The 23,397-nt window shown below is 45.9% G+C and overlaps 1 protein-coding gene across 3 annotated transcripts in view; it reads right to left on the bottom strand.

The window, feature by feature from the left end:
• CHD2 (chromodomain helicase DNA binding protein 2) overlaps nt 1-23,397 on the bottom strand; it is a 3,702,317-nt gene that overhangs the window by 1,789,713 nt on the left and 1,889,207 nt on the right. The gene's annotated exons all lie outside the window — the stretch shown is intronic.

Consider the following 23,397-nt stretch of genomic DNA (forward strand, 5'->3'; position numbering starts at 1 on the left):
TCACAAGTGGAGTTCCTCAGGGATAAGTCCTTGGGCCACTCCTTTTTGGCATTTACTTCTCAGAAGTCAAAGCCAATGACAGTGGTCTCTGGATGACTAAATTTGCAGATGATTGCAAATTAGGAGCGATCACTGAATCGCATGCTGACACAAATGTTCTCCAGGAGGGGCTGACACAGACAAACAACTGGTGTCAGAGTCATGGACTAAAACTAAATGCCAGGAAATGCATGCTAGTATCCTTTGGGAAGTCATCCATCCCTGGTAACTATCACATTGACAAACAACCATACGCTCCGCAAGGATGGCATGCAGGGTCAAGCCAACAATGTAAACCACCAACGACCAGCAAAGAATGATAGTGAACACGCAGTAATGAAGAAATAATGATTATTTATTTATAATTCCTTCAAATCCAGACCAGTTTCGGCTATTCAGCCTTTATCAATGAATACAAAAAACTTTATTGTATTCATTGATAAAGGCTGAATAGCCGAAACCAGTCTGGATTTGAAGGAATTATAAGTAAATAATCATTATTTCTTCATTACTGCGTGTTCACTATCATTCTTTGCTGGTCGTTGGTGGTTTAACTATCACATTGACAACACACCCCTTCGAGCTGACCCAGTAGTCAGGGACTTACAGACACACACAGATAGTAATCTAGCCTGTGATCATCACGTGCCTACAGTGGTGAGGAAATCTTTCTATGTTGTGCAACTTATAAATAAAGGTAAGGCATCTAAGTCCAAGGAAGTCATTGTTATGCTGTATTCAGCTTTCATCAGACCTATCACCGAGTACAATACCCCATTTGGTATGTACCTAACCAGGCATATGCAACAACTGGAATGTCCGCAGAGGTTCCTCATTAAAAGAATACAATGCGTAACTAATATGTCCTATGCAGACCACCTCAAGGCCCTATCCCTGTATTATGTCTACTACAGGCTTTTGAGGGGAGATCTATGCCTGGCATACAGGGCATTGTCAGACCCCATTCTGATGGACCTCCTGCATATCCACAAAACAAACAGTACCACAATTACTTATTCTAAAGACTTAAACCTTGCCTGTGATATAAATAGGACCTGCTGGAGAGATAGGTATGTATTCCAGAGACTACCCCGTCTATGGAAAGTACAGTTGTGTACACCTACCATAAATGTAGATGTTAAAGTGTATTCACTGTTGCAGTCATTACATTTGAGTAATCTGCTGGCAGGTTACCCTCAATTGGCCTGATTAACAAAGTCTTGGGTCCTACGTTGGTTGCTGTCCCTTCTTCCATGACGTCAGGTCATCAGGGGTATAAAACATGCAGCCGACGCCATTACATCAGTTTTTCTTGTCCCAGATGTCAGGTGCTCCCCAAATGGGGAGCAAATAAAATTAAAAAATGACCAAAATATATATATACATATACCTCCAATCCTAAAAGCAAATACACCAAAAGGGCTTTTAAGCATAGTGAAAAAAGTTAAGAGGTAAAATCTGAAGAAAGAATAGGGGGTTGGAGGGAGGGTAACCTGAAATGCAACAGTGAACACTCTCAAGCATCTACATTTATGGTAAGTGTACACAACTTTACTATGTTCTTCCTGTTTCACAGTTGCAATCATTACATTTGGGTAGATTCCCAAAGCAATGGTTGGGAGGATGGAGTTATAAAGCATTATGACTAGCAATGAGGCCCTGCAGAACAGCAGTGGCAAAACCAGTCCTGGATTTAGAGTAGAGAAGTAAATGTAATGCTTGGTGAACGTATGGACTGAGCTCCAGGTAGCAGCTTCTAGAATGTCCCTGATAGGAACACCTCTGAGAAAGGCGGAAGAAGTTGATGCAGCTATAGTGGAATGGGATCTGACCCCCTTGGGGACAGATTTTCCATGGTGTGTATAACAGAAGTGAATCAATGGCTTATCCATTTGGAAATGGTTTGCTTTGAAATTACCTTTCCCTCTGCCCCTGCAGCAAAAGCCACCAGCAGTTCAGATTTTCTTTGAGGTTTTGTTCTGCTTAAGTAAAATCTAAGTTGTCTGTGCACATCCAATGAATGCAGAATTTGCTCCCCCTTGTTCTGTGGACTGGGGAAGAAGGTTGGCAAATGTATGGTCTGCTTGAGAGCCAAATTGGATACCACCTTAGGCATGAAGGATGGGTTGGTTCTCAGGGATACCCTGTCTGCATGAAAAATGATGTAAGGCTCCCCTGTCATAAGGGCCCGAAGCTCTGAAATCCTTCTAGCTGAGGTGACAGCTAAAAGGAAAGCTGTTTTCCAGGAAAAAAAATTTAAGTCTGCCATTGCAGCTGGCTCAAAAGGTGGGAGAGTTAGTTTTTCCAACATAAAATTGAGGTCCCATGCAGGGGTAGGAGCTCTCCTGGGTGGCCTCAAGTTTTTTGCCCCTCTGAGATACTGTTTTAGCAAAGGATGTGAGAAGCGGGGAGGATCTGTGTTGTAATGAGCTGAAATGGCTGAGGCGTGGATTTTAACTGAAGAAAAAGACAGGCCCTTGTGGAGCATCTCAGTCAAATATTGCAAAATGTGAGGAATGTTGGGCACTGCTGTGCTTACACCTTGTGCTTGGTTCCAAGCACAGAATCGTTTCCACTTATCAGCATAAGATTTTCTAGTACTAGGCCTTCTGGCCTCCAAAATGACATCCATCACAGGTTTGCTGAATGATGCTAATTGTGGATTCAGTTTATTAGCCACTCTGCAAGATTCAAGGTTTGTAGATGAGAGTGCAGAATTTGGTTGCTCTGCTGAGACATCAAGACAGGTGTCTGAGGCAGGTGCGAAACACTGTGCAGGAGGGGGTACACCAGTGTTGTTGAGACCAGTCTGGAGCAATCAAAATCATTTTTGGCTTTTCTTGTTTTACTTTTATTAGAACTTTGGGGAGCAGAGGCAGAGGAGGAAAGGCATAGCTTTTTCCAGCTGAAGGATAGAGCATCCACTTTCCAAGCTTTTTGGTGATGAGTCCTTGTGCAAAATTTGTCCAGCTGATAGTTCTGAGGAGAGGCAAATAGATCTATATCCGGGCTCCCCCATTTGCGTGTTGACATTTTGAAAATCCGTGGTTCCAGCTTCCATTCGTGTGGGTCCATAAGATTTCTGCTTAGTTCGTCTGCCAGTGCATTCATCTTTCCTGGCAGGAATTGAGCTTGTAGTTGCACTTGAAAGGCTAAGGCTGTGTTCCACAGCGTCATGGCTAGTCTGCATAGGGGGTAGGAGTGAGTTCCCCCCTGCTTGTTTATGTACCACATAACTGTGGTGGTGTCGGTCTTTACCATCAACTGTCCTGGAAGTAGATAGTCCTTGAAGGCTGTCAGAGCATTCTGTACAGCTAGCATCTCCTTTTGATTCATGTGAAGGTGCATTTGATTTGGCTCCATTTGCCCTAAATGCCCTTCCCTGCCAGATCTGCCCCCCATGCGTAGTCTGATGCATCTGTAGTCAGGGTTTGGGCAGCAGGGGGTGGTGTGAAAGGCAATCCTGTGTTTTGGTGGCAGGCATCTGCCCACCATAGGAACTCCAGTTGCAGGCAAGGAATGATAGGAATCATTGTTTCCAGACTTTGACAATGCTGACTCCATAGACTTTTTAAGTACCACTGCAGTTTCCTCATATGCAGTCTTACATATGGAATTAAAAGAATGCAAGAGGCCATGAACCCCAAGGCTTGCAGAATTTGCCTTGCAGAGAACATGTTTTTTGTGGCCACCTGTCTGAAGTAAGTCACCAAATGAGTTTGCTTCTCTGGCGTAAGGAAAGCCATCTGGGCAGTTGTATTCAAGCTTGCACCCAGGAATGTAATTTTTTGAGAGGGTACCAGTTGTGATTTCTTTTTGTTTATAGTGTACCCTAGACAGGTTAGAACCCATTTTACAAATGCCAGATGTTGAAGAGGAACGGCGTTGTCTTCTGCCTGTATTAGACAATCGTCCAGGTAGGGATATATTTGAATGTTTCTTTGTCTGCAAAATGCAATTACTGGAGCCAGGCATTTTGTAAAGACCCTGGGTGCAGTAGATAAGCCAAGGGGCAGCGCAGAGAACTGGTAATGCAAGTAGCATGCTTTGAAGCGGAGGTATCTTCTGCAGGACTCCCTGATAGGAATATGCAGGTATGCCTCTTTTAGATCTAGAGTTGCCAGCCAGGCATCTTTGCCTAGCATAGAAGGTAACTGTTGCAGGGACAGCATCTTGAATTTCAGAATGTCCAGAAAGGTGTTTAGAGTAGATAAGTTCAGGATTGGACTCCAAGTCTTGTCTTTTCTGGGTACCAGGAAAAGCCTTGAATAAAAACCTTGTCCCTTTTACTCTTCTGGAACTGGTTGTATAGCCCTCATGCTCATGAGGGAAAAGCACTTGTTTCTGGGCCTCTGCCCACTGATTTGTTGGGAGGTCTGTCCATCCGTTTAGAATTGTCAGGGTGTGGAAATGAAATCTGTACCCTTGGGATACTATGTTTAAAACCCATTTGTCCTGGGTTATAAGTTGCCAGTTTTTTGCATGAAGAGCCAGCTTTACCCCCAAAAGGGCGGTTAACTGGTACGTGCTTGGAAGGCTTAAAGGAATGTCATTGAGACAACTTACTATAAGGGGGTGTCTTGTTGTTTCCAGATTTGGAAGAGCCAGCACCCCACTGTTTTGCTCTGTAAGTTCCTTGTGACTGATACCGGGAGCCTTTGGAATGCCTAGGTTTAGCTTGAGAGGCTCTGGTTGGAACTGGAAAGGACCAGTTCTTAGTAGGCCAGTGCCTACTGAATCTTGGAGGTTGTACCTGTAAAAAATCTTTCACAGTTTGCATAGATTTAGCTTTATCTTCCATCTTTTTCAAAACGTCTTCAGCTTTAACACCAAAAAGACGGTCCTGCTGTAAAGAAGCATCCAACAATTTTGCTTTAACATGGATCAGGCAAGGTTTGCTCTTTGAGCCAAGCATGCTTTCTTAGCACAGATCCAGTAACAGCAGCCCTGCAGGAGGCCTCTAAAAAAAAAATCAAAACCACACTGCAAAGTATGTTTTCCAACTTGTTCAGCTGAATGCAATAAATCCTGTAATTCTTTGTTTTCCACACAATCAGATATCAACATCATTTTCTGTTTAAGCAGCCCCATGAGATGCTGCTGCTATTTAAGGATATAATATTGACAGTTTAAAGCTCAGATTGCCAAGGTTGCTGAAGTATAAACTTTCTTACCCCATCTATCCAGTGCCCTGGAAAATCTATCAGAAGGGGTAGGATTTTTAGCAGTAGTGGCCTTAATACCTTTGGGACTCTGAGAAATGGTTTCAGGGTCAGCAGAAGGGTTTTTGAAAAGGAATTTGTGGGAGTCCGGAACCCTGTAATATCTATCTGGTTAAACAGGAGCCGGAGGCAGAGAATCTGGTGACCTACTAGATTCTGTAAAAACATCATCCACAATTTCTAGCACAGGAAGAATAGCCAAAGGCCTATGCTGAGGAAGTAGAAGAAAATCCCTAAGTCTCTCTTTAGATTCTGAAAAATCCTGACTTTCCCAATGGAAATGTTCCCTTAAAGCATGCAAGGTCTCTCCAAAGGAAAAATCCTCTGGAGGAGAAGCAGAAAGAATGGAGTCTTCTGCATCAGAATCCTCATAAGAGGGAACAGACAAATCCTGTTCATTAGAAGAATCAGAAGAAATAGATTCATGTTCAGAAGAATCATAATCAACGCCTTGCCTAGGCCTCTTAGGAGGAGGGGGATGGGTACCCCTGATCAAAGTAATTAAATCTTCAGCCAATTTGATCATCTGTTTTTTAGGCATAGGGGCCTGCAAATGTGGCCCAGGCATCAGTTTCTTAGACATAAATTTAGATTTAGGTCTTAGTTTTGAAAATGGTGTCGGTTTAATGTAAAAATCCTTAGGCCTGAAAACACCCTCAGAAGCCAGTGCCTGCACAGCAGCTCCGGATCCATCCAAGGTAGAGACATCTGTGGGTTCCAAAGTTGAAGCGTCTCGCGGCATACCGGACTCCGAATGGGTCTCAGTAGAGGTCTGCGAATCAGAATTTGCGGGTATCAGGGGCTGTGAAAGCACCTCACTGAGTACTGGTGAGCCGGCGACTTGCTTAGGAAAAGCATCGTCGTCGTTTTTTTACCTCAACGGTCTGTCTCTGTCTTTTTCTTTGCGTTTTTTATGAATTCCGGTAGTCGGATTGCTAACCGACATTTCTGGATAACTGAAACGTGAACCAAAATGCTGAGATGCAAAAGAATACCGACGTTTAATAGTGCGTTGATTAAATTTAGCACAAAACTGACAGCAAGGCACGTTGTGATCAGGGCCTAGGCAAGGAATACAGTACAAATGAAATCCTTATGAGGTATTTACTTCCCACAAGTAATGCAATTATTAACTTTTACTGACATCGGTAAGGAGCAAGAAAAAGTTTCCCCAGTGGGGTACTTAGCTTTTTTAGTTGAAGACTTCGGTTCTGAAACTCGAAAACTTGCGAACTGCTTCTGCTTCGGGCACTGCATGGCAAGAAAGACTGATGTAATGGCATCGGCTGCATGTTTTATACCCCTGACGACCTGACATTATGGAAGAAGGAACAGCAACCAATGCAGGACCCAAGACTTTGTTAATCAGGCTGACTGAGGGCAACCTGCCAGCAGATTACCCAAATGTAATGACTGCAACAGTGAAACATGAAGAACATCAGGTGATGCAATAAGAATGAAAATCTCTGTCAGGTATTTGCTTTCCACAGGCAAGACAATTGTTAACTTTTTCTGACATCAGTTAGAGCAAGAAAAAAAGGAACCCAATGGGGTACTTAGCTTTAGAAGACTTCAGGTTTGAAACTCCTAAAACGAAAATTTCAGGTAGCTGCCGACCAGCACTTGCCAACTGCTTCTGCTTCGGGCTCCGTGTGTCAAGAAAAGCTGATACAATGGCATCGGATGCATGTTTTATACCCCTGATGACCTGACGTCATGGATGAGGTGACAGCATCCGACGCAGAAATCCCAAGACTCTGGTATTTGGGCCGACTGAGGGCTATCTGCAGGCAGATAACCCAAGTGTGATGACTGCAACAGTAAAACACAAAGAACATCTTCAATTGATCCGTCTTTCTAAATGATTTAGTTCTGTCTAGATAGAATCTGAGCTGTCTGTTCACATCTACAGTGTGCAGTATCCTTTCCCCTTGTTTTGTGGTTAGGGAAAAAGGTGGGCAAATTAATGGATTTGGTTGAGAGTCACACTGGACACCACTTTTGGCAAGAAGGATGGGTTAGTCCTGAGGGAGACTCTGTCAGCATGGAAAAAGATGAAGGCCTCGACAGCCATTAGTGCTTGTAGCTCAGATACTCTTCTTGCTGAAGTGATGGCCAGAACCAAGGCTGTTTTCTATGAGAGAAACTTTAACTCTGCAAAAGCTGCTGGTTCAAAGGGGGGGCAGGGTGAGCTTTTCCAACACAAAGTTTAGGTCCCAAGCTGGGGTACGTGCTCTTCTGAGTGGCCTCAAGTTGTTAGCCCCTCTTACGAACAGTCTGATGAGAGGGTGTGAGAAAAGAGGTGGCTCTTTGCTGAAATGAGTAGAGATAGCAGAGGCATAAATTTTAATAGAAGAAAAGGATAGACCCCTGTGTAGTAGGTCAGCAAGGTAATCCAGGATGAAAGGTAGGGAGGGCTGTGCCGTCTCAGCTCCCTTAGCCTGGATCCAGGTGCAAAACTTTTCCATTTGTCAGTATACGACTTTCTAGTGCTAGGGCGTCTGGCCTCATGTATAACATCTAGAAATTGTTTGCTGAGATTAGCAGTGTGTTCAGTGGTCAAGGAATAAAGGACAGGCTGCCAGATTGAGGGTCTGCAATTGAGGATGCATGAATTCTCCTTCCCTCGGGGTCAGGAGTGTTGGGATCTGAGGAAGATGCCATGGTGCCAGAGGTGAAGGGCTGCGCAGCAGTGGGTACCAGTGCTGGCGAGGCCAGTCTGGAGCAATCAGTATTATCCTCAGTTTTTCCTCCCTTATTTTGAGCAGTACCCTTGTAATGAGCAGGAAGGGTGGAAATGCATAGACCGACAGGTTGACTCACTGGAAGGATAGAGCATCCACTTTTCAAGCCTTGCAGAGAGGCTCCCTGGTGCAAAAGTACAGTTCTGTACACTTACCATAAATGTAGATGTTCGAGTGTATTCACTGTTGCAGTCATCATACTTGGGTTATCTGCTTGCAGGTAGCCCTCAGTCAGCCCAAATACCAGAGACTTGGTATTTCTGCGTCAGTTGCTGTTGCTCCAGGTCTGATGTCAGGTCATCAGGGATATAAAAACAGGCAGCTGACGTCATTACATCAGTTTTTCTTGCCCCAAATGTCAAGAGCCCCACAATGGGAGCTAAGCTATGGTGGAAAAATCTCCACCAGCAAAAAGTAAATACCAATACCCCTGCAAGAGGTGAGTAGTATACACAGGGAGGACAGAGAGAGAGAGGGAAGGGGGCTGGACGGAGGGAAACCAGGACTGCAACAGTGAATACACTCTAACATCTACATTTATGGTAAGTGTACACAACTGTACTATGTTCTTCGTGTTTCACTGTTGCAGTGATCACACTTGGGTTGATTCCCAAAGTTGCAGAAAGAGTGGAGGCAGTCAAGATGGGTTTGGGCTGGCTAGTATGCCCTGCAGGACTGCAGTTCCAAAACTCACCCTGGATTTGGAAAATATAGGCAAGTGGTAATGCTTGATGAATGTGTGTACAGAACACCAGGTAGCAGCCTCCAGAATGTCCCTGGTAGTGGCTCCCATGAGGATTGCTGTAAAGGTAGAAGTTGCCCTAGTGAAATGTGTTCTGACCCCCTGAGCGGTTGGATTCCCATGGTGTTTGCAGCAGAAATGGATACAGTATGTTATCCATTTGGAAACTGACTGTTTTGAAATGGCCTTGCCCTCTGCCCCTGGTGCAAAAAGTATAGTTTTGTACCTACCATAAATGTAGATGTCCAATAGGTATGCATCTGCAGTCCTTACATATGGGTTGTCCTGCCTCAGGCAGCCCTTGATCGGCAGATTCAAAGTCTGGGTCCGGTGTCGGCTGATGTCGCCCTTTTCCCCGACGTCAGAGCGCCTGAGGTATAAAAGCGTCAGCCGATGCCATCTTCCTCAGTTTTTCTTGCCCCAGATGCCAGGTGCCCTCTAAGGAAGGCTAAATTTGGAGAAATGCATAAAATTCCAAACATGCACAGTAATATAAAACAAATGCACCATAATAGATAACCCCAGCTATCTGTAAGGGGGAGAAGAACCCTAGAAATACCACAGAGGGGAAGGAGGGAGAGTAACCTTGACTGCAGATGCATACCTATCGGACATCTACATTTATGGTAGGTACAAAACTGTACTATGTCCTTCAAGGATGCACTGCAGTCCTTACATATGGGTAGAATACCACAGCCAAGCTGGGGGTGGTAGGATCTAAGAAAAGGATGGTGTAGCTAAAATGCCTTGCAAGACTGCCGTAGCAAAGCCTGCTCTGGATCTGGAATATAAGGGTAAATTGTAATGCTTGAAGAATGTATGCACGGAGCTCCATGTAGCAGCTTCTAAAATGTTCTTGGTAGCCACCCCTCTTAAGAAGGCTGTGGAGGTGGCTGTTGCTCTGGTGGAATGAGGCCTAATGTTAGCTGGCACATCTTTTCCATGAAAGGAGTAGCAGAACCAAATGCAATTTCCAATCCATTTTGAAATGGTCTGTTTAGAAATTGCTTTTCCTTGTACACCAGCAGCATATGCTACAAAGAGTTGGTCAGTTTTTCTGCAAGTTTTGGTTCTGTCCAAGTAGTATCGCAACTGCCTGTGGATGTCCAAAGTATGCAGAAGTTCTCTCCTTTATTTTGTGGATTTGGAAAGAAGGTAGGCAGGTGAATAGCTTGATTCAATGAGACCCTGGATACCACCTTTGGCATGAATGAAGGATTGGTTCTCAATGAAACTCTTGTCCTGATGAAAAATAAGGAATGGTTGAACTGCCATGAGGGTCTGTAATTCAGATACTCTTCTTGCTGAGGTTATGGCCAGAAGAAAGGCAGTCTTCCAAGACAGGAACTGTAGTTCTGAAGATGCTGCTGGTTCAAAGGGAGGTAGAGTTAATTTTTCCAACATGAAATTAAGGTCCCAAGTTGGTACTGGTGGTTTCCTTGGAGGATTGATGTTTTTAATTCCTCTTAGAAACTGCCTTAGGAGAGGATGAGAGAAAACAGGTGGATCAGTATTGTATTCTGCTGAAATTGCTGAAGCATGAATGTTTATGGAAGAGTAAGAAAGGCCATTGTGGAGCATTTCTGCCAAGTATTCCAGGATATGTGCCATGTTCATAACTGTCGCATCCAGGCCCTTTGTGGTGTTCCAGGCGCAAAATCTCTTCCATTTTGCTGAGTATGCCTTTCTTGTGGAAGGCAGGCGAGCTTCCATGATGATATCCTTCACTCTCTTAGATAACTCATCCTGGTGAGGAGTCAAGGTATTCTCCAGGCTGTCAGCTGCAAGGTTTTCAGGCTGGAGTGCAGAGTTTTGTAATTGTGCTGTGTCAGGAGAAGTGTCCACTGTGGTAGAGGCCACGGTTTTCTGCGTGACAAGCTCCTCAACAGTGGGTACCAGTGTTGTCTTGGCCAGTCCGAAGCTATCAGAATCACTTTTGGCTGCTCTGTCCTGAACTTCAGTAAGACCTTGGTCATTAATGGGAGAGGAGGAAATGCACACACTGTTAGAGCATTCCAGCTGAAAGAGAGGGCGTCCACTTTCCATGCTTGTGGGTGGTATGTCCTTGAGCAGAATTTCTTCAGCTGATGGTTGTGGTGAGAGGCAAAAAGATCTATGTCCAGCCTCCCCCATGATTGTGTTATCTGAAGGAAGATGTCTGGGTGCAGCATCCATTCATGTGGATCCATGATATTTCTGCTTAGGCTGTCCGCCAGTATATTGTCTTTTCCTGGCACAAACTGGGATTGCAGCTCTATGTTGAGTTTTAAGGCAAGTTCCCAAAGATTCATTGCCAGCCTGCAAAGAGGGTAGGAATGGGTACCTCCTTGTTTGTTTATGTACCACATAACTGTGGTATTGTCTGTCCTTATTAGCAGGTGGCCTTGATGCAGAAAGTGTTTGAAGGCCTTGATTGTATGTATCACTGCCAGCATTTCCTTTTGGTTTATGTGCATGCGCAATTCTTTTTGTATCTATAGCCCTTGGATGCATCTGTCCTCCATGTGTGCTCCCCATCCATGGTCTGAAGCGTCCGTTGTAATGGTTTGGCTGGTTAATGGTTTGCTGAAGGGCAGGCCCCTGTTTAACTGGTTTGCTTGAGCCCACCACTAGAATTCCTTTTGTAGGGATGGAATGAGTGGTATCAAAGCTTCTAGGCTGTGACTGTGCTGAGACCATAAACTCCTTAGGTACCATTGTAGTTTCCTCATATGCAGCCTTGCTTGTGGAACCAGAAGAATGCAGGATGTCATGTAACCCAGGGCCTGCAGTATTTTCCTTGCAGTCAGCTGAGTTTGTTTCGTCAGATTTTTGAAACAATCCGGTAGTTGTCTTTGTTTTTCTTCTGTGAGAAAAGCCATTTGGGTGGTTGTATCTAGTTCCGCACCCAGAAAAGTTATTCTTTGGGATGGCACAAGTCTTGATTTGTGAATGTTGACTGTGTATCCCAAAGCCTGAAGTAGGCAGATGGCATAATTCAATTGTTTTACCAAAGTTTGCTGGCTGTCCGCTTGTATAAGGCAGTCGTCCAGATATGGGTATATTTGAATCCCCTGAAGTCTGCAGTGTGCAATTACTGATGCCAGGCATTTCGTGAATACTCTGGGCGCAGTAGATAAGCCAAAGGGCAATGCTGAGAATTGATAATGTTCTGAACCTGCAAGAAATCTGAGGTGTCTTCTGCAACTTTGTCTGATAGGGACATGCAGGTATGCCTCCTTGAGGTCCAGAGTTACCAGCCAAGACCCCTTGCCCAGCATGGGAAGGAGTTGCTGTAGGATCAGCATTTTGAATTTTGGCACAATGAGATAAGTATTCAGTGCGGACAAGTCGAGAATAGGCCTCCACTGATTTTCTTTTCTTGGTACAAGGAATAGTCTGGAATAAAATCCTTGGCCTTGTTTTGTGAGAGGAACCTTTTCTATAGCTTTCATTTGTAATAGGTTGGAAATTTGTTTTAAAGCCTCTGCCCTTTGATTTGGTAGCAGGTTTGGCATGCCTTTTCTTTTTGGTAATGTATGAAAATGGAACCTGTATCCTTTGTCTATTATCTGCAGTGTCCATTTGTCTCTTGTAATACTGTGCCAATTTTTTGAGAATAAAGATAGCTTTCCGCCCAAAGGTGCTTCCAATTAAGCCCTGGTTGAACCAGGCCAAGGTTAAGTCATTGAGTCTGTCCTTGTGCAGCAGTTGTAGGTCCTGCACTACCTCTGTGGTTAGGAGGCTGCCACTGACGTCCTCTGTAGGAGCCTCTAGCTTGCCCTCTACCTCTGGCACGCCTGTTCTTGCCTCTTTAAAATCTCTCAGTGTCTGGAAAGGACCAATTCTTAGAAGGCCAATTTCTGCTGAATCTAGGTGGCTGGACCTGGAGGAAATTTTTGACTGTTTGTACAGATTTAGCATTTTCCTCAAATTTCTTTAAGACCTCCTGGGCAGTGGAGCCAAATAACTTGCTTTTCCAGTGGCGCATCCAGAAGTTTTGCTTTAACATGGTCTGGCAGAGTTTGTTCCTTCAGCCAAGCATGCCTACGTATGACTGCACCGGTCAGTGCTGACCTGCATGAAGCTTCCAATGCATCCTAACCACACTGCAAGAAATGGTTGCTAACCTGCTGGGAGTTATGTACCAGATCCTGATGGGACTTGCGATCTAGTGGTTCAGGTGAAGACGTTTTTTTATGCAATTCATCTAACAAATACTCTTGGTACTGTATCATATGGAATTGACAATTTAATGCCCTCATGGAAAGAGTGGAAGAAGTATACACTTTTTTACCCCATCTCTCTAAAGCCCTGGACTCCCTTTCAGAGGGGAGTGGATTTTTAGTAGTGGCAGTTGCAACCCCTTTAGGGCCCTGGGAGATAGTTTCTGGGTCAGCAGAGTGGGCCTTGTAAAGGAAATGATGTGAGTCCGGGACCCTGTAGTACCTATCGGGTTTCACAGGAGCCAGAGGAAGGGAGTCAGGGGTAACACTAGACTCAGAGTACACATCATCAATGACATTCAAAACAGGAGGAATAGCCAAAGGCCTATGCTGAGGTAAATGTAAAAAGGTCCTTAATCTCTTCCTGGAATAAGATAATTCTTGGCCCTGCCATTTAAAATGCTCTCTCATGGAGTGAAGGGTCTCCCCAAAGGACATCTCTTCAAGAGGGGAGGCCGAGGGAATAGATTCCTCTGCATCAGAATCCTCGTAGGCCGTAAAGGCCTCCTCCTGGTAGTCTGATAGAGCAGAGCCATCTGAGGCCTCATCGGAGGACTGGGGATCGGTGGGCTCAACCCTGGGCCTTTTGTCTAGAGGAGGTTGGGAGCCCCTGTCCGGGTGTGGCTGAGAGCCCCTAATTAAGGAGATAAGGTCCTCAGCTAAACTTAAAATTTGTGAACCTGTAGTGGATCCCTGAGGAATAACCCTGGGAGGCAGAGTTTTAGGCTGTTTAGCAGCTTTAGCCCTAGTGAATGCCTTAATGGACATGGATGCAGGAGGCCTGGCTGCTCCACGTGCTGGGGTAGTTTTGTCCAGGGAAATGGTGTCGGAAGTTTCCAAAACACCGGTTTCTGAGGGAAATTCTATAACCGACTCCGAGGAGGCCTCCGGGGCTGAGGTTGTCGGTTGTGCGGTTTCGCCGGTTGGAAGTACCAAGGACTCGGTTTCAGCCGAAACCACGGTCCGCGTGTGTCAGTCCTTGTCCTTCCATTTTTTGGTTAAATGAGAAGTCGGGAGTCTCCGACGGCATATTATATAACAGTAAGTAGCCCCAAAAAATTCCTCTGCAAACTCCGCCCGACGCCTGAGAGTGCGTCGATTGAAGGAGGCACAGGCAGTACAGGCCGAGACGTCGTGGTCTGGGCCTAGGCAGGGGAGGCAGTAGGAATGGAAATCCTTATGAGGTAATTGTTTCCCACAAGTTAAGCAATTATTAACTTTAAGCGTTTGATCTGACATCGGCTGAGGCAAGAAAGAGTCCCCAACGGGGTACTTAGCTTTTGAAGTCTTCGGTAGCTGAAATTACAGGAGCTGGCCGACCGGCACTTGCGAACTGCTTCTGCTTCCGGCACCATGCGGCAAGAAAGACTGAGGAAGATGGTGTCGGCTGACACTTTTATACCCCAGGCGCACTGACGTCGGGGAAAAGGGCGACATCAGCCGACGTCGGACCCAGACTTTGGAATCCGGCCGACCGAAGGGCTGCCTGAGGCAGGACAACCCATATGTAAGGACTGCAGATGCATCCTTGAAGGACATCTGAGTAGTAACTGGTCAGATTTCCTGAAGAGCTTAGTCCTATCCAGGCAGAATCTGAGCTGTCTGTGCACATCCAAGGAATGCAGGATCCTTTCCCCTTTATTTTGAGGATTAGGGAAGAAGGTTGGCAAATGGATAGATTGGTTGAGAGCCACACTGGACACCACTATGGGCATAAAGGAAGGATTAGTCCTGAGGGAGACCCCGTCAGCATGAAAAATAACGAAGGGTTCCACGGCCATAAGTGCTTGTAGCTCAAGACACTCTTCTTGCTGAAGCGATGGCCAGGAGCAATGCTGTATTCCAAAAGAGGAATTTTAAGTCTGCTGATACTGCAGGCTCTAAATGGGACAGTGTGAGCTTTTCCAGTACAAACTTAAGGTCCTAAGCAGGGGTGGGTGCTCTCCTTGGTGGCCTTATATTGTCTGCCCCTCTCAGGAACTGTTTGATGAGAGGGTGAGAGAATAGGGGTGGCTCAGAGTTGTAAAGAGCCACAATGGAAGAGGCATGGATCTTAATGGAGGAAAAGGATAGGCCTCTGTGGAGTAAATCGGCTAAGTAATCCAGGATTAGAGGTAGGGAGGGCAGAGTTGTGTCCTCTCCTTTAGATTGAATCCAGGAGCAATACCTTTTCCACTTACCAGCATAGGATTTCCTTGTACTTGGTCCTCTGGCTTCAAGAATGATTTCCAGCACCTACTTGCTTAGGCTGGTTACTGGGGGAGAAGTCAAGGAATAAGCCAGGCTGCAGGATTTAGGGTTTGCAGCTGCGGATGCAAGATCTGTCCCCCTGCTGAGTGAGAAGAGTTGGGCTCTGGGGTAGGTGCCAGGGTGGCAATGGTGACAGGCTGCTCAGGAGTGGGTACCAGTGCTGGCATGGCCAGTCTGGGGCAATCAGAATTGTCCTTGGTCTGTCCTGTCTTATTTTGAGTAATATTCTTGAGAGAAGGGGAAGAGTGGGAAATGCACAGATTGAGAGGTTTACTCACTGGAAGGACAGGGCATCCACTTTCCAGGACCTGCTGTGAGGTGTCATGGTGCAGAATTTGCTGAGCTGGTGATTGCAGGGGGAGGCAAAGAGATCCACCTCTGGGGTCCCCCATTTCTGAACCAGAACGTTGAAGGTGCTGGGCTCTAACTGCCACTCATGTGGGTCTAAGAGATTTCTGCTTAAGTCATCTGCCAGTGAGTTTTGTTTGCCTGGCAGGAATTGAGCTTGTAGATGGACCTGCATGTCCAAGGCTGTGTTCCACAGGGCCATGGCTAGCCTGCAGAGTGGGTTCCCTCCTGCTTGTTGATGTACCACATAACTGTGGGGTTATCTGTTTTTATTAACAGGGGTCCTGGTGAGAGTAGGGATCTGAGAGCTAATGGAGCATTTTGCATTGCTAGCATCTCTTTTTGGTTGATGTGCAGATGAATTTGACTTGGGCTCCATTGGCCCTGAATGCACTTGCCGTCAAGCTGTGCCTCCCAGGCATAGTCTGATGCGTCTATGGTTAGGGTCTGGGTGGCGTGGGGATGAGTAAAGGGCAATCCCTTGTTGTAGTTGCATGCTGCTGCCCACCAAAGAAACTCTGTTCTTAGACAAGGTATGATAGGAATGATGGTTTCCAGGTCCTGAGAATGTTGGAACCAAAGACTTAAGTACCACTGAAGTTTCCTCATATGCAGTCTGGCATATGGAATTAGTAGGATGCATGAGGTCATGAACCCTAGGGGCCTGCAAGATTTTGCTTGCGGATATCTGGGTTCTGGTGGCCATTTGAGTGAAGTAATCTGTCAGATAGGCTTGTTTTTCTGGAGTAAGGAATGCTATCTGGGATGCTGTGTCCAAGCCTGGTCCCAGGAATACAATCTTTTGACTGGGGACTAGTTTTGATTTCTTTTCATTGATGATGTACCCCAGGGAGGTTAGAAGGTATTTTTACAAATGTCAGGTGCTGCAACAGCATTTCCTGACTGTCTGCCTGAATCGGCAGTCGTCCAAGTATGGGTAAATTGGAATTTTTTTCTGTCTGCAGTAGGCAATGGCTGGAGCCAGGCCTTTTGTGAATACTCTGGGAGCAGTAGATAAGCCAAAGGGAAGTGCAGAGAACTGATAATGCACAGATCCTGCCCTGAAGCGTAGATATTTCCTGAATGAGTCCCTTACAGGGATGTGCAGATAGGCTTCTTTTAAGTCTAGGGTGGCTAACCAGGCATGTTTGGCCAGCATAGGAAGAAGCTGCTGCAGGGTGAGCATTTTGAATTTTGGTACCACCAGGAAGGTGTTTAGAATGGAAAGATCTAGGATTGTGCGCCAAGTGTCCTCTTTTCTGGGTACCAGGAAAAGTCTGGAATAGAATCCTTGGCCCATCTGTTCCAGAGAAATAGGCTGAATTGTCCTTATAGAAAGCAGGGACTGAACTTGGTTTTGTGCCTCTGCCCACTAGTTTAGAGGAAGGTCTGGGAATCCTTTTGGGGTTGGCAGTGAATGGAAGTAAAATTTGTACCCCTGGGATACAATGTTGAGGACCCATCAGTCTTTGGTGATGGAAGTCCATTTTTCTGCATGATGGGCAAGTTTTCCTCCTAGCAGCACAAGCAGTTGGGCAGAGGTGGGGAGTCGAGTTGAGAAGTCATTGGGAATTCTTTCCTTAAGGGGGTGGCTTAGCACTCCCTGTTTTAGAGATGAAGGTACTCCATTGCTTAGATCTCTGCATACCCTGAGACTGTAGTCTGGGGGGGTCCGTTTCCCCTGGGTCTATTTTGAGATGGCCTTGAGGGGGGTGGAAAGGACCAATGTTTCAAGGGGATTTCTTGCAAGTACAACCTTCTGAATCTAGGAGGCTTCTTCTGCTTTGGTCCCAAACAGATTGTCCTTGTTCAACGGAGCGTCTAATAATTTTAATTTGACATGGTCTGGCAAGGTCTGCTCCTTAAGCCAAGCATGCCTTCGCAGTACAGAACCAGTGACTGCTGCCATGCAAGATGCTTCTAGGGTATCAAAGCCACACTGCAATGTATGCTTGCTGACTTGGCTTGCAGAATGCATAAGCTCTTGTAATTCTCTATTTTCTGCACAGTCTGTACAAGTAGCTATTTTTTGCTTAATAACTTCTATAATATGTTGCTGCTACTTCAGCATGTGAAACTGGCAATTCAAAGCCCTAATGGCGCGAGTTGCAGAGGTATATACTGTCTTATCCCATCTGTCTAAAGCTCAGGAATCCCTGTCCGAAGGGGTGGGATTTTTAGCTGTAGTTGCTTTGATACCTTTAGGCCCCTGGGAGATGACCTCTGAGTCAGCTGTAGGATTTGTGAAAAGGAATTTGAGAGAGTCAGGAACTCTGTAGTACCTGTCTGGTTTCCCAGGAGCAAGGAGTAAAGTATCTGGGGTTAAATTGGATTCCATAAAGACATCATCCACAACATTCAGGACTGGGAGTATTGCTACAGGCCTATGTTGTGGTAAATCTAGAAATTCGAGTCTCTTTTTGGACTGAGGATAGTCTTGGCATTCCCAGTGGAAATGCTCTCAAAGTATGTAAGGTTTCACCAAAGGAAAAATCCTCTGGAGGAGAAGCAGAGGGAATGGATTCCTCTGCATCTGAATCCTCATAAGCAGATAAAGGCACGTCTTTATAATCAGAAACCTCAGAGTCATCGGACTCTTGGTCTGTTAAAGCTGCTGGGGACAGGTCTCTTTTTCTCTTAGCAGAGGAAGACTGACTTCCCCTAATCAACATAATAAGGTCTTCTATCATTTTAAGCATTTGATGTGGTAAGGAAGCAGGTGCGTGAGTTTGGGTCATTGGATTCCTAGGCGTAGCGCATACTCTTGGCCTTAGAAACTCTGTAGTTTTAGACAGAACTGAAGACCCGAAAGAAGTCGGTTTGTGTTGAATATCAGTAGTGTGAATAACTTCCTCAGAAGCCGGTGCCTGCTCAGCAGCTCCGGACCCATCCAAGGTAGACACAACTGCAGGTTCTGTAGTTGAAGAAGAGTCTCGCAGCATACCGGACTCCGAACAGGTCTCAGTAGAGGCCTGCGAATCCACTGAAGTGAGCATCAGGGGGCTGCAAAACCGCCTCACTGAGTACCGGCGAACTGGCGACTAGTTTAACGGAAGTGTCATTGGCAGTTTTAGACCTGTGCAGTCTGTCGCTGTCTTTATCCTTACGTTTTTTCAGATCATCAGTAGTCGGATGGCTTACCGAAGCCATTTCGGAATACAGAGATCAAGAACGAAAGTATTTCGTGACAATAAGGGCCTGACGACAAATAGTTCGGGTGTTGAACAAGGCACAAAACCAACAGCGAGGTACGTCGTGGTCTGGGCCTTAACAGGTGATGCAGTAAGAATGGAAATCTCGGTGTGGTATTTGCTTTCCACAGGCAAGACAATTGTTAACTTTTTCTGACATCGGTTAGAGCAAGAAAAAGGTATCCCCAACGGGGTACTTAGCTTTAGAAGACTTCAGGATAATTCAATTCGGAAACAAAAACTCAGGTAGAGGCCGACCAGCACTTGTCTGAACTGCTTCTGATTTGGGCTCCTTGGCAAGAAAGACTGATGTAATGACGTTGGCTGCCTGTTTTTATACCCCTGACGACCTGAAGTCAGACCTGGAATAACAGCAACCGACGCAGAAATACTAAGTCTCCAGTATTCGGGCTGACTGAGGGCTACCTGCAAGCAGATAACCCAAGTGTGACGACTGCAACAGTGAAACACTTAGAACATCTTGCTGAGCTGATGGTTGGAGTGGGAAGCAAAGAGGTTGACTTTCAGGTCACTTCTGAGTTACAAGGGTGAAGGTTCTTTAGTCTAGCTGCCACTCATGTGGGTCCAGAAGATTTCTGCTCAAGTTGTCTGCCAGAGAGTTTAGTGAGCCTGGCAGGAATTGTGCTAACAGGCGTAGCTGCATGACTGAGGCCGTGTGCCACAGGGTCATGGCGAGCCTGCACAGAGGATAAGAGTGAGTCCTTCCCTGCTTGTTGATATACTACATCACAGTGGTGTTGTCTGTTTTGATCAGTAGAGCTCCTGGGTGAGAGTAGGGGTCTGAAAGCTGTCAGTGTGTGCTTGACAGCTAACATCTCTTTTTGGTTGCTGTGAATATGTATTTGATGTAGGTTCCAATGGCCCTGTATGCACCTGCTGTCCAGGTGTGCACCCCAGGCATAGTCATAGGTTCATAGTCTGATGCGTCTGTGGTGAGGGTCTGGGCGGTGTGGGGTTGTGAAAAGGGTAGTCCCTTGTTGTGGTAGCATGCTGCTGCCCAGAAAAGAAAATCTTTCCATAAACAAGGTATCATTTGTATAAGAGTTTCCAGGTCTTGAGAGTGTTGACACCAAAGGCTTTTTAAGTGCCACTGTAGTTTCCTCATATGCAGTCTGGCATATGGAATGAGTAGAATGCAAGAAGCCATGAAACCCAGAGCTTCCAGGATTTTCCTTGCGGATAAACTGGGGTCTGGTGGCTAGTTGAAAGAAGAAGGCTGTCAGGTAGGTTTGCTTTTCTGGTCTAGGGAATGCCATCTGTGATGCTGTGTCCAGGCTGTCTTCCCAGGAATATAATTTGTTGGGTGGGTACTAGTTTGGATTTATTTTCGTTGACAGTATACCCTATGGAGGTCAGAAGGTCCTTTACAAAGGCCAGGTGCTTGAGCAGCTTTTCCTGTCTGCTTGAATTACGCAGTTGTCTAAGTATGGGTAAATTTGAATATTTTTTTGCCTGCAAAAAGCAATGGCGGGAGCCAGACATTTTGTGAATACTCTGGGAGCAGTGGAGAAGCCAAAGGGAAGCGCAGAGAACTGAAAGTGCAGAGATCCTGCCCTGAAAAGTAGATATTTCCTGTATGATTCCTTGATTGGGATGTGTAGGTGTAGGGTGGCTAACCAAGCATCCTTGGAGAGCATAGTTAGTAGTTGCTGGAGGGTGAGCATTTTGAATTTTGGTATCACCAGAAAGGTGTTTAGAATGGATAGATCGAAGATGGGGCGCCAGGTGCCCTTTTTTCTGGGTAACAGGAAGAGTCTGGAGTAGAAACCTTGGCTTAACTGTTCTGCAGGAATGTGCTCTATTTCCATCAATGACAGCAGGGAAAGGACATCTTTTTGGCCTCTGCCCACTCGTTTGGGGGAAGATCTGTAAACCCTTTTGGGGTTGGGTAGGGTGTGGAAATAAAATTTGTATCCCTGGGACACTATGCTGAGGACCCAGTGGTTGTTGGTAATGGTGACCCAGGTGCTTGCGTGGAAGGAGAGTTTTCCTCCTAGGGGCAAGTGCAGGTGGGGGGGGGGGGAGTTATTGCAAGTTCTTAACATGAGGCGGTGGCTTTGCACTCCCTGGTTTTGAAGAGGTGGAAAGTACAGTTTTGTACCTACCATAAACGTAGATGTTCGAGTGTTTACCCTGCTGCAGTCATCACACTTGGGTTATCCTGTCGTCAAGCGGTCCCGCAGTCGGCTGGAATTCCAAAGTCTTGGTCCGGCGTCGGTTGCTGTCGCCTCTTCCCTGATGTCAGTGCGCCAGGGGTATATACATTGCAACCAACGCCATTTTCTTCAGTCTTTCTTGCCGCGCAGTGCCCGAAGCAGAAGCAGTTCGCAAGTGCCGGTCGGCTGACTCCTGAGATTTTCGAATTCGAATTTCAGACCGAAGTCTTCTATAAAGCAAAGTACCCCGTTGGGGAAACTTTTCTTGCCTCAGACCGATGTCGGAAAAAGTTAACAATTGTATTTCTTGTGCGAAGCAAATACCTCATAAGGATTTTCATTCCACTGCTCCATTGCTTAGATCTCTGCATTCCCTGGGGCTGCTGTCTGGGGGGGCCTCTGGGGGGCCTGTTTCACTGTGGTCTGGCTTGAGCTGACCTGGAGGGGGCAGGAAAGGACCAATGCTTGGAGAAACAATTGTTACTGAACCTGGGTGGCGGGACCTGCAGGAAGTCCTTAACGGTCTGCCTAGATTTAGCTTTTTCTTCCATCTTTTTAAGGACCTCCTCTGCCTTGGTGCCAAATAAGTTGTCTTTGTGCAAGGGTGCGTCCAATAATTTGGATTTGACATGCTCTGGCAAGGGCTGTTCCTTAAGCCAAGCATGCCTTCTAAGGACAGAACCAGTGACTGCTGCCCTGCAAGATGCTTCTAGGGCGTTAAAACCACATTGTAAGGTGTGCTTAGTTACTTGACTTGCAGAATGCTTTAACTCTTGTAACTTTATTTTCTGCACAAGCAGGAAAAGATATTTTTTGCTTGAGGAGGTCCATGGTATGCTGCTGAAATTTTAGCATATGGAACTGACAAGTTAGTGCTCTAATAGCAAGAGTAGCAGAGGTGAATACTTTTTTACCCCATCTGTCTAATGCTTGGGAATCCCTATCTGAGGGGGTGGGATTCTTTGCAGAAGTTGTTTTAATTACTTTAGGCCCTTGCGAAATAACCTCAGGGTCAGCAGTAGGATTTCTGAAAAGAACTTTGTGAGAGTCAGGGACTCTATAGTACCTGTCAGGTTTCCTGGGAGCAGGAGGGAGGGTATCAGGAGTTAAACTAGACTCCATAAAAACATCATCCACAACATCAAGGACAGGAGGAATGGCCAGAGGTCTGTGCTGTGGCAGATCCAAAAATTCCCTGAGTCTCTTTTTAGACTGAGGGTAGTCCTGACATTTCCAATGGAAATGCTCCCTTAAAGTATGTAGGGTTTCCTCAAAGGAAAAGTCCTCGGGTGGAGAGGCTGAAGGAATGGATTCTTCTGCATTAGACTCCTCATAAGCAGAGAGGGGTTGCATGTCTTCATATTCAGATGCATCAGAGTAATTGGACTCCTGTTCAGATAAAACTACTGGGGACAGATCTCTTTTTCTTTTGGAAGGGATAGCTTGGCTTACCCTGATCAGCATTATAAGGTCTTCCGCCATTTTAAGCATTTGAGACTGAGGCAAAGAGCAGGTGCCTGAGATTGGGTTGTTGGTTTCTTGGGTGTGGTTCGTACCCTGGCCCTTAGAAACTCGGTAGTTTTCTAAAGAACGGTAGACGCGAAAGAAGTCGGTCTGTGTCGAGAATCAGTACTGCAGAGTACTTCCTTGGAAGCCGGTGTCTGCTCAGCAGCTCTGGACCCATCCAAGGTAGATACATCAGCAGGTTCCTTAGTCGATGAGTCTTGCGGCATATTGGACTCCGAAAGGGTCTCGGTAGCGGCCTGGGAATCCACAGAAGCGGGCATTAGGGGCTGCAAAAGCGCCTCACTGAGGACCAGAGAACTGATGACTAGCTTAACGGAAGCAACATCGGTAGGTTTAGACCTGTGTGGTCTGTCTCTGTCTGTCTTTATCCTTAAGTTTTTTTGGAAGATCTGCTGTCGGATTGCTTACCGAAGCCATATCGGAATTAGAGGACAGAGAGTGAAAATATCTACCTACAATAAGGGCCGACAACGTATAGTTCTGGCGTTGAACAAAGCACAAAAGCAACAGCGGGGGAAAGGGGGTCTGGATCTAAGCAAGTGATGCAGTAAGAATGAAAGTCTCGGTGTGGCATTTGCTTTCCATAGGCGAGACAACTGTTAACTTTTTCTGACATCAGTTAAAGCAAGAAAAAAGGATCCCTAATGGGGTACTTAGCTTTAGAAGACTTCAACTTCAATTCGGAAAATGAAAACTCGGGTAGCAGGTGACCGGCACTTGTGCAAACTGCTTCTGCTTCGAGCTCCTTGGCAAGAAAGACTGATGTAATTGTGTCGGCTGCCTTATTTTATACTACTGACGACCTGACGTCAGTCCTGGAGAGACTGCAACGGACGCAAAAATACTAAGCCTCTGGTATTCGGGCCGACTGAGGGCTACCCTGGCAGGGATAACCCAAATCTGATGACTGCAACACGAAGAACATCCAGTCAGAAAAAATAAGGGACTGTAG

The sequence above is a fragment of the Protopterus annectens genome, chromosome 7.part0, assembly GCF_019279795.1.
Source record: "Protopterus annectens isolate FY-2018-M chromosome 7.part0, PAN1.0, whole genome shotgun sequence".
NCBI lineage: Eukaryota > Metazoa > Chordata > Ceratodontiformes > Protopteridae > Protopterus > Protopterus annectens.